Source organism: Benincasa hispida, chromosome 1 (genome assembly GCF_009727055.1).
Source record: "Benincasa hispida cultivar B227 chromosome 1, ASM972705v1, whole genome shotgun sequence".
NCBI classification, from domain to species: Eukaryota; Viridiplantae; Streptophyta; class Magnoliopsida; order Cucurbitales; family Cucurbitaceae; genus Benincasa; species Benincasa hispida.
Genome location: NC_052349.1, coordinates 68925443 through 68941805, shown reverse-complemented (window position 1 = coordinate 68941805; position 16363 = coordinate 68925443).

Below are 16363 nucleotides of genomic sequence, written 5' to 3'. Positions count from 1 at the left end.
GAAGAATCATTATGCGAAACTCTCTCCTCCAGATCTACGATGGGATGATTTTCGTCCAGATCAAAAGACTTATGATGGAACCTCCATTATAAGCTGGAATATTAACGGTTGATCCGATCAACAAATGATGAATATTTTCCAAGAGATGCTTTTAGCTGCTACCGCATATAGCACTAGAAAATCTGTCTTAAGAACAGCTCACATACTGGTTTCAGGATTCACAAGAAATCTGAGGAGCTGGTGGCATAATCAACTTTCTGAACAAGAAAGGCAGACTATCCTAACTGTCACAAAAACGGTTACGTTAAAACAAGAAGGAAATCCAGGAGCAAGAATGGCGCCAATGGAGATAATGCAAAATGAACCAAATATGGTTAACTCATTAGTATATACTACAATGAAACATTTTGTAGGACGAACAGTCATCTACAGTAATCAAGCCACTGAAGCACTTCTCAAGATGCGCTGCAAGAAGATGAGCGATTTCAAATGGTACAAAGACGTTTTTATGGCACGTCTTTACAACCTTACATCTTGTGGAGACGAAATCTGGAAACGAAAGTTCGTAGAAAGATTACCTCCTTATATCGCTGAAGAATTTTATCAGAAGATGTTTGAAATCTTCGAAGGAAATCAAATCAACTGGAATTCTCTCACTTATGGAGATATTACTAGTAACATTCAAGCTTTATGCTTAAGTCTTTGCAAAGACAACAAGCATAATTAAAGAATCATCAAAGATGTAGATTATCAAAAGGAACTAGGGACTTTCTGCAAACAATACGGTGTTGAACAAGATCTACCACCTTCAAAGAAAAAGAAGAAATTTTCAAAAAAAAAAAAACCTTACAACAAAGGTCAGAGAACAAAGGACGAGGAAAAACCTCGAAAGAGGAAGTACTACAATAGAAACAAGAAGTATTCCAAGAAGAAAGGAACTACTTGTTTTCGCTGCAACAAATAGGGACACTATGCTAACAAATGCCCCTTGATAAAGAAGATAAATAACCTAAAGATTGACGATGACCTAAAACAATCTCTTCTCTTTGCCATTCGGTCTGAAGATGAAACCTTTATTTCAGAAGAATCATCTTCCGAGGGAATAATCAATGAAGTTATTGGAGATTCCTTCTCTGAAGGATACTCTTCTGATTCCTCTCAATTTTCTGAAGCAGTTGTCCCTTGCACGGGATGTATCAATGTTCTAACAAGAGATCAAGAAATCCTACTTGATCTGATAGAAGAGCTTCCCGATGAAATATCTCGGAAAACGATCCTTCTAAAGCTCCGGGAGTCTCTAGAAGAACAAAGCTCGAAGCCTCAAGTCTTGAAACCAATTCATTATTCCTTTCAGGAAATACTCAATCGGGTCAATAATGAATCATTCCAAGAACCCGCAAGAGCTTCTAACCTCCACATGGAAGTCAAGAAACTCAAAAGGTAAATTGCAATCAATAAGCAACAACTATCAATTCTGGAAGATGCATAAAGCAATTTCCAACAGAAGTCCTCAAACGTAATTCCTCTAGAAGAAACCTCGGGAGTTCAAAAGGATGATATAGAAGGAATTAACTATATCAGTAAGGTCTACAATAAAAAATGGTTATCTAAGGTCACTGATTAAGGTCCAGGATTTCAAGTTCGAAGAGCCTTACTGGATTCTAGAGCAGACCAAAACTTCATTCAAGAAGGATTAATACCATCAAGGTATTTTGAAAAAACAATGGAAGTCCTGAGAGGAGCCAACAACCAGAGACTTCACATTAATTATAAATTGCCAAAGGCACATATTTGCAAAGGAGATGTGTGTTTCGTTAACACCTTTCTCTTAGTCAAAGACTTATTGGAAGAAGTGATCTTAGGAACACTCTTCCTTACTCAATTATACCCTTTTCATGTTTTTGAGAAAGGATTATCATCTCAGAAATTTGGAAAAGTAATGACTTTTGAGTTCTATCATCCGATAACTCCTAAGTACATTTCAAATATTGAAGAAGAAATCCAGCAGTTTATCAATAGGATTTCTAAGAAAAAAAAGCAAATCGAATTTCTTCAAGATGACATTTAGAACAAGAAGGTTGCTGACCAAATTACTAGACCTTTAGTCCAGAAGAAAATCCAGCATTTTCTAAAGAAAATGGAAGCCGAAATTTGCTCGGACATTCCAAATGCATTTTGGGCTCGCAAAAGGCATATAGTTGAGCTCCCATATGTTGATGGATTTGACGAAACGTAAATTCCCATAAAGGCCAGGCCCATTCAAATGTCGAAAGATCTAATCAAAATCTGCAAAGCAAAAATTGATGAGCTCCTCCGAAAAGGGCTTATTAGCCCATCAAAAGATCCATGGTCATGTGCGGCCTTTTACGTCAATAATCAAGCCGAGAAGGAATGAGGAGTTCCAAGATTGGTGATCAACTATAAGCCCCTTAACAAGGCTCTTAAATGGATTAGGTAACCAATTCCTAATCGACAAGATTTATTAAAGAGAATAACCTCAGCAAAGGTTTTCTCAAAGTTCGATATGAAGTCTGGATTTTGGAAAATCCAAGTATCTACAAAGGACATATATAAAACAACTTTCAACGTCCCCTTTGGGCAATACCAATGGAATGTCATGCCCTTTGGACTAAAGAATGCTACTTCGGAATTCCAAAATGTCATGAATGACATATTCAATAAATATCAGGATTTCACCATCGTCTATATCGATGATGTCTTGGTCTTCTCAAATACAGTTGAACAACACTTTAAGCACTTGTAAGTGTTTTTCAACATCATTAAGACAAATGACCTTGTGGAATCTTTACCAAAGATCAATTTTTTTCAAACAAAATTAGATTTCTTGGTTATGATATTAATCAAGGAATAATCAAACAAATCCAACGATCGTTAGACTTTGTGGATAAGTTTCCAGACACTATTCAAGACAAGACACAGCTCCAACGCTTTCTTGGATGTGTAAATTATATTGGAGACTTTATTAAAGACCTCCGTATTATCTGTCTCCCCCTTTATACCAGACTGAAAAAGAATCCAAAGCCATGGACGGACGAGCATACTCGAGCGGTCCAATCAATAAAAGCTTTAGCAAAAGGCATCCCATGCTTGTCATTAATGGATGAAAAAGCTTATCCAATTGTGGAAACCGATGCATCTGACATTGGTTACGGCGGCATTCTCAAACAAGAAATTAACAGAAAAGAAACAGTAGTCTGTTACTATTCTGGAGTCTGGAACGATACTCAAAAGAACTATTCCACTGTGAAAAAGGAGATTCTCGCAATAGTAAATTGCGTTCAAAAGTTCCAAGGAGATCTTATCAACAAAGATTTTCTGGTGAGAACAAATTCAAAGGTCAGTAAATACATCTTTGAAAAAGATGTAAAGAATCTTGTGTCAAAATAAATCTTTGCAAGGTGGCAAGCGATCTTATCTTGCTTTGATTTCAAAATTGAGCCTATAAAAGGCACAGAGAACTCTCTTGCAGACTATCTAAGCAGAGAGCACCTCTCAAGCAAAAATATTCCTAGAAAAGAAAAACACATCCCCTGTAATTTCCTAGAAACCCATGGAACCCCTCGGCCGTCTGCGACCACCAAGGCGGCCTCCTCCATCACAGAACATCTAAGCTAGCTCCTCTAAAGCTAGTAGCTCAAAGGGCAAATAGTTCGTATCTCAATCTTTTACACCATCTCCCATGAGTGCAGAAAACTACGCCATGGACACTGACTTTGAATTCGTGTCCAGAAGACGTCAAAGCAATGCCCAAAAGGCACTATCAATACAGTCAGGCTCATTAAGCCTACCTCCACAACCCTCATAGACACTGTTACGTCCCTCGGGGGTAAGTAGTTCAAATAAGAGACCTACAAGGTCATCTTCAACCTTAATCCCAAAAAATCCGTCAACATTCTCCTAGGTGGTGAAGCCAAAGGTTTTCCAACCAAGGCCACCAATTTTGGGATACTTCACAAAGACAACAATAGTCGATCTAACGAGCCAGAATTCGATGGACCATCCATTCAGGAAGTCTGCTCTCAAATATTCCCCCATGGATTCAATTATCTTCCGGAGAATGTATCAAAAACAAAAACCTTCTACGAATTCATCTTGGTAGATACCAAGTCAATAGCAATTACTCATGTTCCGGATCGCTTGGATCCTTCAAAAATTGTATACTCAAAGCTGAGAATTTTCAAAGTGCTAACACCATCCTATTGGAATCAAGGGATGTTTGTGGCAAATAAATTCTCGAAACCTTTCAAACCACAAACGTATACATACCGTGACTATATGCGTGCATGGTATAATGTTTTTTCGTTTCAAGCTTACAACCATTCCTGGTTTGTGACATTTTGTAAGCAAGCTTACAAAAGGCACTTTCCGAATTGGTTTCAATCTTGGTGGAACTACTTTGGATTATCTGAAGACATCTTTCCTGTGGAAATCCAAAGGTCTTACCACCTCTTTCAAACCAGCATCTATGCATCGCCTCTCTCAAAGACGTTTAGATTTGCACTATACTTTCAAATTCCGTGGATCTTTTGTTGGAATTTCCAACTAGAACCATATGGAAACTTTAAAGCCTTAAGCAAGGCATTAGGAATCAAGTGGTGGGAAAAGTTTGATTACTCCCACCTAGAAGCGTCAAAGTTGAAGGATTGGTTCAAAGCCAATGTTCATCTACAGGACTTATCTCGCCAAGAAGATGAACAATTAACTTTGACAAAAAATTCAATTATGAGTTCTCTAGCTGGAGTAGGATCACATGCTGATTTTACTTTAGTCCTCAATACAGTCGTCGGGCAATTATCAGACCCTGACGAAACTCAAGAAGATGCAAATTCTTCTGCATCTATGAACAATGAAGTCGAAGACGATGAAGACGACTACGACCCCTTTGCCAATTACAACATCAATGACCCGTTTTTAGACTCACAACCAAATTAGTCTAAAAATGGTTACTCAAATTATTATTTAAATTTATGTAAATTATTTAAATGTTTTTGTACATAGGTGTGTAACCAGTCTGCAATTATCATCGCCATTTATGAGAGACCTACATTTGAGATGAAGGTGGAGATAGTATGTTCGAGTGGACTAACCAACCACTGGCCACAACGGTTAGCTAAAGATTGGAAAGCTCAGACAGATCACTATAAGAGAAATGACTATAATATCCCATTACCTCATAAGGATTACATTGGGTAGTCAAAAGTAGGCGAGGTAGCCGAAGAAGTAAGACCCTGGATCATAGTCCCAAAAGAGTTGATACGGTAGATATATGTAATAGTCGTTTCAATCCAGGCCATTCAGGAGAAACTGGGTGACATCATCAATAGTTATCACTTGAAGATCAGGCATGCTTGAGGATATTTCAGACATATTCCATCTATCTTTATCTAATGTTTGCATTATTGCTTTACTGTTTGTTTGTATTATTGCATTATTTCTTTTAAGATAAGATAAAGTCAAGTGGGGGTCCTGTCCCACCGAGAAAATCTTATTGTAATCTTTTCTTTTTAAAAAGAAAGATTCCAAAAGATATTTTGCCAGTCAGGGGTCCTATCCTGTCGGCCATATTTTGGAATTTTTCAATCATGTAATCTTTATTTGTTGGGACGCATGTCAAAATCTTATCGAAATTGTTAGTAAGCAGAAGGCCTAACAACAATTCTATAAGTAGCACCATTCTCGACCCTCATTTTGCATTATCTCTATAAGGGCCATTCCTGGTTTGTGACATTTTGTAAGCAAGCTTACAAAATGCACTTTCCGAATTGGTTTCAATCTTGGTGGAACTACTTTGGATTATCTGAAGACATCTTTCCTATGGAAGTCCAAAGGTCTTACCACCTCTTTCAAACCAACATCTATGCGTCTCCTCTCTCAAAGACGTTTAGATTTGCACTATACTTTCAAATTCCGTGGATCTTTTGTTGGAATTTCCAACTAGGATCATATGGAAACTTCAAAGCCTTAAGCAAGGCATTAAGAATCAAGTGGTGGGAAAAGTTTGATTACTCCCACCTAGAAGCGTCAAAGTTGAAGGATTGGTTCAAAGCCAATGTTCATCTACAGGACTTATCTCGCCAAGAAGATGAACAATTCACTTTGACAAAAAATTCAATTATGAGTTCTCTTGCTGGAGCAAGATCACATGCTGATTTTACTTTAGTCCTCAATACAGTCGTTAGGCAATTATCAGACCCTGATGAAACTCAAGAAGATGCAAATTCTTCTGCATCTGTGAACAATGAAGTCGAAGACGACGAAGACGATTACGACCCCTTCGTCGATTACGACATCAATGACCCGTTTTTAGACTCACAACCAAATTAGTCTAAAAATGGTTACTCAAATTATTATTTAAATGCTTTTGTACATAGGTGTGTAACCAGTCTGCAATTATCATCGTCGTTTATGAGAGACCTACATTTGAGACGAAAATGGTGGAGATAGTATGTTCCTGGAGTGGACTAACCAACCACCGGCCACAGCGGTTAGCTAAAGATTGGAAAGCTCAGACAGATCATTGTAAGAGAAATGATTATAATATCCCATTAACTCATAAGGATTACGTTGGGCAGTCAAAAGTAGGCGGGGTAGCCGAAGAAGTAAGACCCTGGATCGTAGTCCCAAAAGAGTTGATACGATAGATATATGTAATAGACGTTTCAATCCAGGCCATTCAGGAGAAACTGGGTGACATCATCGATAGTTATCACTTGAAGATCTTATCAGGCGTGCTTGAGGATATTGCAGACATATCCCATCTATCTTTATCTATTGTTTGCATTATTACTTTACTGTTTGTTTGTATTATTGCATTATTTCTTTTAAGATAAGATAAGGTCAAGTGGGGTCCTGTCCCACCGAGAAAATCTTATCGTAATCTTTTCTTTTTAAAAAGAAAGATTCTAAAAGATATTTTTCCAGTCAGGGGTCCTGTCCTGTCGGCCATATTTTGGAATTTTTCAATCATGTAATCTTTATTTGTTGGGACGCGTGTCAAAATCTTATCGGAATTGTTAGTAGGTAGAAGGCCTAACAACAATTCTATAAGCAGCATCGTTCTTGACCCTCATTATTTTTAAATTTTTTTAAAATTGATTTGTCTTATTTCTAATGAGATTAGGAATAGATCAATCTTTTTAATTTGTTTTAATAGGATTAAAAGGAATTTTAATAAAAGATTAAATTTATAAAATAATTGCCCATAAGGGACCTTTGTCTAAGGAATGATGTATGTGAATGTTTGATGTGTTTATGGATTTAATAATTCATTAATTTATAAAGAGTTATAGTATTAATAAAATTGATTGAAATCTATAATCTAGATTTCATGCAAACATTGGTCAAATTTTTTTAAATTGTTTAAAATTGATTTATGTTATTTCTAATGAGATTATGAATAGATTAATCTTTTTAATTTGTTTTAATAGGATTAAAAGAATTTTTAATAAAAGATTAAATTTATAAAATAATTTCCCATAAGGAACATTTGTCTAATGAAGGTTCTATCTAGAAGGGGTATTTAAGCTGAAGAAAATGAAACATCTCCACCTGGGAACTGACCTGGAAGGTGAATTAGACAAATATTTTATAAACATGCAATAAATGATTGATTTTATTAAAAGATTTTAATTAATAAAATCAAGTATTGTTAAACTATTCAACATAAATGTTATATTGAGCAAATGTAAAGGACTTAGAAAAATTCATTAGTTGGGGTTTTAACTAAGTAAAATAAAATCCTAATAAAAGATTAGAATACTTCAGTGGGAGGATGTTGGTATATATGATATATCAAATTTCAGCTCTCACGTCCCCAAGAGTTGACTATGTGAGATCCATGCTCGGCTTCGTTTGCCCTGGGAGTGGCCTCCCTTCGAGAGTGTTTATATGAGTCAATAACAAGATGAATGGGGAAGTATTCATAGTATGTGGCTGAGGGACGCCTGTCAACATACCCCGGGCTCCACCATTAAGTTGCACCATGAGATTCCTATGGTCTACCTGCGTGTCGTTTTAGAGTGACCATCCCTTCGGAGGGCCTTGTCATAGGGGTCGGAACAACGCAAACTTCAATAATGGACATGGTTTCTTAGGTTAATCTTCAACAGTTGTTTGTTGAGATTGTCTCAATTTAGGGGAGGAATAGCTGATCACCCTTCGGTAGTTGTTGCTCTAAGCATTTGAAGTATCATGGTAAAAACTGAAATCAATAGTTTAATTAGGGTTATATGATTGCATGTGTTTTTGCTAAATTGATTGGATAATTAAGTAATGGGTAATAACAAAGATAACTAATAAAGTCAATTAATTGTTATATGTTTCAGCATGTCTTTCACAATCATATCTTTGCTTAAAAAAGAGAAATTAACCGATGAAAACTATGCAATGTGGAAATCTAATTTGAATATGATTCTGGTTGTTGATGATTTGTGGTTTTTCTTGATGAATGAATGTCTCCAGTCCCCGCTCGAAATGCATCTCAAGTGTTAAAGGATGCTTATGACCGTTGGACAAAGGCTAATGACAAGGCTGGAGTCTACATCTTGGCAAGTTTGTCTGGCGTTCTTACCAAAAAGTATAAGGTCATGATGACAACATGTGAGATCATGGAGTCCCTCCAGAAGATGTTCAGACAACTGTTCACTCAGACCCAGCACGAGGCCCTCAAGTACATTTATAATGTGCATATGAAAGAGAGCCAATCAGTGAAAGAACATGTTCTCGATCTAATGGTCCATTTTAATGTCGTCGAAATGAACGGTGCGGTCATAGACGAGCAGATTTAGGTGCCTTTTATTTTGGAATCTCTTCCAGAATTTTCTTTAGTTCCACAGCAATGCGACAATGAACAAAATACAGTACAATCTGACTACCCTTCTGAACGAGTTACAGACTTTTCAATCTCTTATGAAAGATAAAAGACCATTAATAGGAGAGGCAAATGTTGCCCATTCCAAAAAGTTCCATAAGGGTTTATCCTTTGGAACTAAGTTTGTTCCTTCAACTTCTAGTACTAAGAAGATCCAAAAACAAGAAATGAGGGAAGGGGAAGCCTCCCAATGCTAGAAAAAGCAAGGGCAAAGCTAAGGTTGACAAGAAGAAATGCTTCCATTATAATGTGAATGGTCACTGCAAACACAATTGTCCAAAGTACCTTACTGAAAAGAAGAAAGAGAAGGTAAGGTAAATATGATTTATTAGTCCTAGAAACTTGTTTAGTGGAAAATGACCATGATGCATGGATACTTGATTCAGGAGCCACTAATCATGTTTATTCATCTTTATAGGGAATTAGTTCCTTCCAGTAGCTAGAAGAGGGTGAAATGATGTTCAAGGTTAGAACAGAGATGTCATTTCAGCTCTTGCAGTGGAAGTTGTTAAGTTATCTTTTGGAAATTGATTTTTGTTTTCAGAAAACTAATACATTGTTCCCAAGATGAAGAGGAACCTTGTTTCTATTTCTTGTTTAATTGAACAATCATACTCAATTTCTTTTAATTAAAATGAAGCGTTAGTTATGAAAAATGGTGTGATTATTTGATCAGCTAAACTAGAAGACAACTTATACGTGTTAGGACCAATTGGGTTGAAAGCACTTTTAAATCATGAGATGTTTAAAACTGCTAATACTCAAACTAAAAGGCGAAGATTTTCTCCAGTTAACAATGATACATATCTTTGGCATTTGAGATTAGGCCACATAAATCTCAATAGGATCGGAAGATTGGTAAAGAATGGACTTTTAAGCAAATTAGAAGGTGATTCATTACCTCCATGTGAATCATGTTTTGAAGGGAAAATGACTAAAATACCTTTTAGTGGAAAAAGTTATAGAGCCAAAGAGCCCTTAGAGCTCTAACGAGCTCAAAACTTACGTCATTAATAAGCTTCAAACTTGATAAAAAAAAAATTGTATATAACGAACTACTCCTATTACTACTAAAATGTAGCAACAGTAGTAAGTCCAAGTCGATCCGCATGAAAGTTCAATTTGTTTCGTTAAGTTAATTTCCTAACTAGAGCGGTGAATGAGGGATTTTGGTGTGAAAAAGATAAATGTGTGAAATTAAAATAAAAGGGGTAAATATAATCTAGAATAGGAGTCTATCTAATTTCTAAAGCAAGAGAGAGAATCCTATGTAATTTCTTTCAGTAGGTACCAATTAATTGCATTGAACCTGTCAACCCCTAAACCTATTAGAAGATCTAACAGCCCAATTAGTCAAATTCAATATTAAACCAAATTAGCCCTAATTCAATCTACAACTCTTCATTCTTAGCGACATACAAATTAAAATTGAATTGCATTACAAAAGGGTTCAATTGTTGAGACATACTACAAGTCGAAAAAGCCAATCTTATAGCATGATTTATTTGGAAAAGATTATATTAGGGCATACATGTATTTGGACAGAAAAAATCTAGACTTTACACATGTGATCCTAATATGCGCAACTAAATCAATCAATATATATATAGGCTATGACGATTTTGCAAACAAGAATTTCAATAAACTAATTTGTCAGATCAATTTATAAAAATTTCATTAAGATTCAATCAAATCATCCCAAAGAGTTCACAACAATTCAGTTAAATTAACTAAAAATCCTTCAAGAAATTAGACATAGGGCTCTTGCTCAAAGAAATTAGATAGGAGTTACCTCTTAATTCATAGACAAATCCGAGATACACATCCAATTCGTTGATTACAATCCCAAAATAAAAAGAAAAACTAACCTAAAGATACTAAAATTTGAAGGAAAAGGAAGAAGATTAAAGTTTACTTCGGCCTCCATTAGCTCAGTCCCCAAAATTCAACATTTTTTTTATCTAAAGACGAAGGGATGTATTTATAGAAATCTTCGTAGGAAATAACATTGCAACGCTTGACAAAAAAGGCTATGAGTGTCAGGGAAATGTTGCAACGCTGGCGTTATTGCCAACTCGGAGCATTGCAATGCTCCCTTGCACACCAGGCTACTGCCTCTCAGCATTAGGCAAGTGTCGGGGCTTCGTATAAGGTGAACGTTGCGACGCTGAAGTAGGGGATTTTGGTCTTTTGTACTCCTCTGAAGTCTGAATGCTCAAATCAACTCCAAATTGCTCCAAATTAACCCTGTTCTTCACCAAATTGCCAATTTTACCTCTTGATTGCTCGATACCTACAAAATAGGAAAAAAGAAACATAAAATCCAATAATAAGCCCAAATTAAGTTAAGAATAATAGCTCTTTTTGAGAGCTATCAAGCTCATACATTCAGATCTATGTGGTCCAATGAATGTAAAGGCTAGATGATGGTACAAATGCTTCATCTCTTTTATAGATGGTTATTCGAGGTATGCTTACTTATACCTAATGGAACATAAGTCTGAAACCTTTAAAAAGTTCAAATTGTATAAGGTTGAAGTTAAAAACCTATTAGGTAAAATAGTTAAAACACTTCGATCTGATTGGGATGGAGAGTATATGAATTTAGAATTCCAAGACTATTTGATAGAACATGGAATTCAATCCCAACTCTCAGAACCTGGTACACCTCAGTAGAACGGTGTATCAGAAAGGAGAAATAGAACCTTATTAGATATCGTTCGTTTTATGGTGAGCTATGTTCAATTGCCTTACTTGTTTTGGGAGCAGGTAGTAGAGACTGTAGTTCACATCTTGGACAATGTTCCCTTGAAGAGTGTTTCTAAAACACCTTTCGATTATGAAGGAGGCGTAAAGCGAGTTTACGTTACTTCAAAATTTGGGGTTGGCCTGTACATGTATCAGTGACAAATCCTAAGAAGTTGAAATCTCGTTCAAAATTGTGCCAATTTGTTGGTTAACCTAAGGAGATGAGAGGTGGTTTGTTCTATAACCCTCAAGAAAATAAAGTGTTTGTATCGACAAACACTACATTTTTAGAGGAAGACCACATGAAAGATCATAAACTACATTGCAAAGTAGTATTAAATGAAACTACTGAAGAGCTAACAAGGGTTGTTGATGAAGTTGGTCCTTCATCAAGAGTTAATGAAGAAGCTAGCACTTCAAGTCAGTCTTGTCATTCTCAATCGTTGAGAGAGTCTCGACGTAGTGGAAGGGTTGTGATACAACCTGAATGTTACTTGGGTTTAACAGAAACTCAGTTTGTCATATCAGATCATGGTGTTGAGGATCCATTGTCCAATAAACAGGCAATGAATGACGTAGATAAGGATCAATGGGTCAAAGCCATGGACCTTAAAATTGATTCCATGTACTCTAATTCAGTATAGGAGCTTATAGATTTATCGAAAGGGGTCAAGCCCATAGGATGTAAATGGATCTACAAAAGGCCAACAAAAGTGAAAAGTAACATTGTACGTCAAATTTGAGAAACATTTGAAAGATAAAACAACAATAACTATATTATTGTCGTTAATTTTACATTGAAACTTATTCGTATTTGATAATGTAGATTTTTTATAATTATTATTTGCATTTGATAATGTAAGTGTTTTATAATTAATTTTTTTATTTTTTAATGCATGTATATATTTTTATTTTACACAAGTAAATTATATTTAAACTATAAAATAAGAGAAAATGTAAGGAAAAAATGCAAGAAAAGAGAAACAAAAAATGGTTATCAAACAAGTTTCTGTTTTCGTTTCTTTTCTCAAGAAACATGAAATAAAAATAGTTATTAATGAAGGAACTCTTATACAAGAGTACCTATGAGCGGAAGTGGATCATTCCAATTCATTGTGATAAAATTTCTACATATACATTCAAACATACAGATATGCATTCACAACGTTAAATTACTAGCATGCTTAAAGGATAAACAAACAAAAGACTAAGAAAACATACCAGTTGAAGAATTTTCTTCACTTGAAATCTTACTCTCTCTCCATGAACGACCAACTATCGTTCAACAATACCCAATCTTCTACCACGAACAGTTTCCACACGAACAAATGAAGAAAAGGGACGACACCACCACTTGGAACCCTCAGTATTCTCGGAGTGAGAATCCAAAGAGTGGGCTCTATTCGGATTTGGTAGAGGGGAGGAGGAAAAGAGATCGTATACAACAATCAAGCAAGTGGGAGAAAGACTCGTCTATCGTATAGACAAAATGCTTGATCGTTTAGGTGAAGTATACGATTGAGTAGGAAAAGCTAAGTGATTGTCTATACGATCGTGTAGGAAAAGCTAAGCGATCATCTATATGATCGTTTAGTAAAGCTCGGGCGCGAGCTAAACAATCGTTTAGTAAAAGATAAGCGATTGTTTAGTAAATAGCACACGCGGGTGTAAACGATTGTTTAGTAAGTAGCACTATCGTATAGGCTCTAATTTACTAAGCAATGACCTTCTCAAACACTATATCACCAAATGCTTAACACACCGTGAGCTATTTAAGCGTCTCAAAATGATTCTTCATCTTACTCATCAGTTACGAAAACAGAAGAGATGCCGACTAATTATCCCATATTTGTCCAATTAATAAATAATAAATATAATCACATTATATTCGTAACCTATGGATTAATATCATATATTAATCATAGTATTTTTCCTCCACTAGACATAAATCATATTTATATCCAATTTCCTCCAAATTAATGTATCTCATACATAAAGTCAATTATATCATATATAATTTACTAGTTCAATTATATCATATATAATCGAATTCCCTCTTGTCAATTTGAACATTTCAAACTAACCCAAAAACTGATTCTCAACTTGTATCCAAACTACCAAGGGGACCTTATGGACCTATGGCTCGAAGCTCCAACGGTACGTGAATAACTGACTAAACTCTTTAGTCACGATATCCACCATCCGTTAACTGTCAGACATTCCACTAAAGACCGACAACTGAACTTTTCTTATCACAGATATATTTTTGTGTCTATCAGATATAACCAATCATCAGTACGATGACCCTTCACAGATGCTCGTAAGTACAGCTGGGTCAATTTACCATTTTGCCCCTGTAGTTACATCTTATTTCTTAAGTACCACTGATCCCTCTAATGAACAATACACGGGCCATAAGAAGGTGTGTGGCGCCACATTGTTCAAGCCCCGGGATCAACCCTTAAGGGAACAATCTATCTACTTACCCCTGCTTCAAGGAAGAAGTTAACTCCATCTTGTGTAGCTGAGTTCCCAGCTCCCAAATCAGACGAATCCCCAAAATGGTAGGTTTGAGTCGACGCTCTAGCCACTCGCACCCATGTAAATCAAAGGACCGTCCTTAATGGCAGAACTTCCCAACTCACTCAGGATTGAGATCATGTTACCTATGGTCATCCTAGTGAAGTGAAGTCTCTATCATGAATAGGGTTATATGACGAGACGTTAACACTTCATGGTCAGGTCTTATACAAACTCTTTGGATAGGACGCCCCCGCTCGCATGTCCCCTACACGAATGATCAGGATCAGACCATCTATGACAAGTCACAACACTTGTAACTATTCCACAAAGCGGGCCACATCCATAGCATTACCAGGATAAGGTTTCCCTTCTATATCCATATACTATAGACCATTTTGGTTATCACTTAAGACGTGATCCACTTGTATGTCACCACATACATGCTTAAGTTGCATAAAGACAACCAGGGATTTTAAGTTTATTGGTTTGTGGTAAAGCAAATAAAACATCCAAATGTACAAAGTCAAGAAGTGAAGTAAATATCATATATTATACATCACAAGCGTTCGTACAAACTGTTTACAAACTATAGGACACGAGACTTTAGGGCATCAACCCCAACAACTAAACATATTCCTATTTCTAGTTCTTAAAAAATAAGAAACAAGAAACAAGAACAAAAAATAGAAAACGAGAAATGGGAATGTTATCAAACTGATCATTAGGTTTTTATAACCAAATAAGTTCCATAAATGAGAATTATCACTAATATGAGTGTAGCTCAATACATAATTAACATGATCTCATTCCTTAAAATCAATACATAAAGATTAATTTTAAAAAAAAATACATGTTGGAGTAAAATATATTTAGCCTTATAGTTTTAGAATACTAGTCCATAACACGTGAGATGTCTGTGATATTTATAGTTTATTTTAATGCATATAAAAAATTAAAAATTAAAAAAAGTTTATAATTAATATATCAAATATTTTTTTTAACCTTATATGACTCGAATAGTTGTAACTATTTGAAGAGAAAAGACAAAATAGAACTTTATAAAAGTTTAAAGGGGAGAAGACTTGATTATTCCAAACATATCTCCATTATTAGATATTAGGAGACGTTTGATGCGCGATAAAAGCAGAGAGTTGAGTTGAGTTGAGTTGGTAATTATTATCTGGAGAGTTACATTGTTTGTGTTTAGTGTGTAGAGGTGAGTTGAGTTGGTAATTATTGTCTGTGTTTGGATGCAGAGTTGAGTTGAGTTGAGTTAAATTGGGGTATCTGGTGCTATTTTTGTAAATGGAAAATTGATTTTGTCTTTTTTTTTTTTTTTTTTTTTTTTTTATACACTATTGTTGATTTTAATTTTCAACTATAACACATATTTTTCTAACTTTCTAAGATAAAAAAAAAAAAAAAAACTTCCAATTCTTTTCCAATTCTCAAAATATAACAAATTATCTACAAAGTATTCATATACAAAACACAAAATTTTGAATTCAATATTTTAAACACTCAAATAGAAGTGATTATTCAATTAAAAAACCCAACTTAATCGCCATGGATCAAGAAGACAGGGGATGCCCATACACTGCAAGTAGTACCATTCAATCATTAATTACCATAAAAATTAAAAAGAACTGAAAGGATTAGTGCCATCAAAAGAAACTATTAACATTGTTTTAGATAGAAGGGATGACACTTAAATGTCAATCTTGAAAAAAACCAAATCTTACAATTTAAATCATAAAACCAACTATAGATAGTCTTTTTTGACCAACTTGTGGAATATGAATTTATCATTTTCTAAACTCGGTGAAATGATTTTAGAAATATCGATGTCTATTTTTTATACTATTATATTGCATCAGTGTACAAACTATCTTTATAGAAAAAAGAAAAAAAAACTTGGGCCATAATTTTAAATTCCACTATTTCATTAGAATTATGTAATATTTGAAAACATCAAGGGATTGGTTGTTTAAAACATATTGTTGAACTTTTGTTTAGTGAAACAATAATAGGACGTCGTATGTAATATTTTTTAGATCTTATAAGAAAAAAATGAAATAGAAGAAGAATAATTAGATCTAAAAGAACAGCTATAGAAAGAAAAAAAAAAGAGAGAAACGAGGAGTTGAGAAAGAAAGGGGAAAATAAAACCCATATGAGCCAAACAGAGAAAGAAGAGAGAAA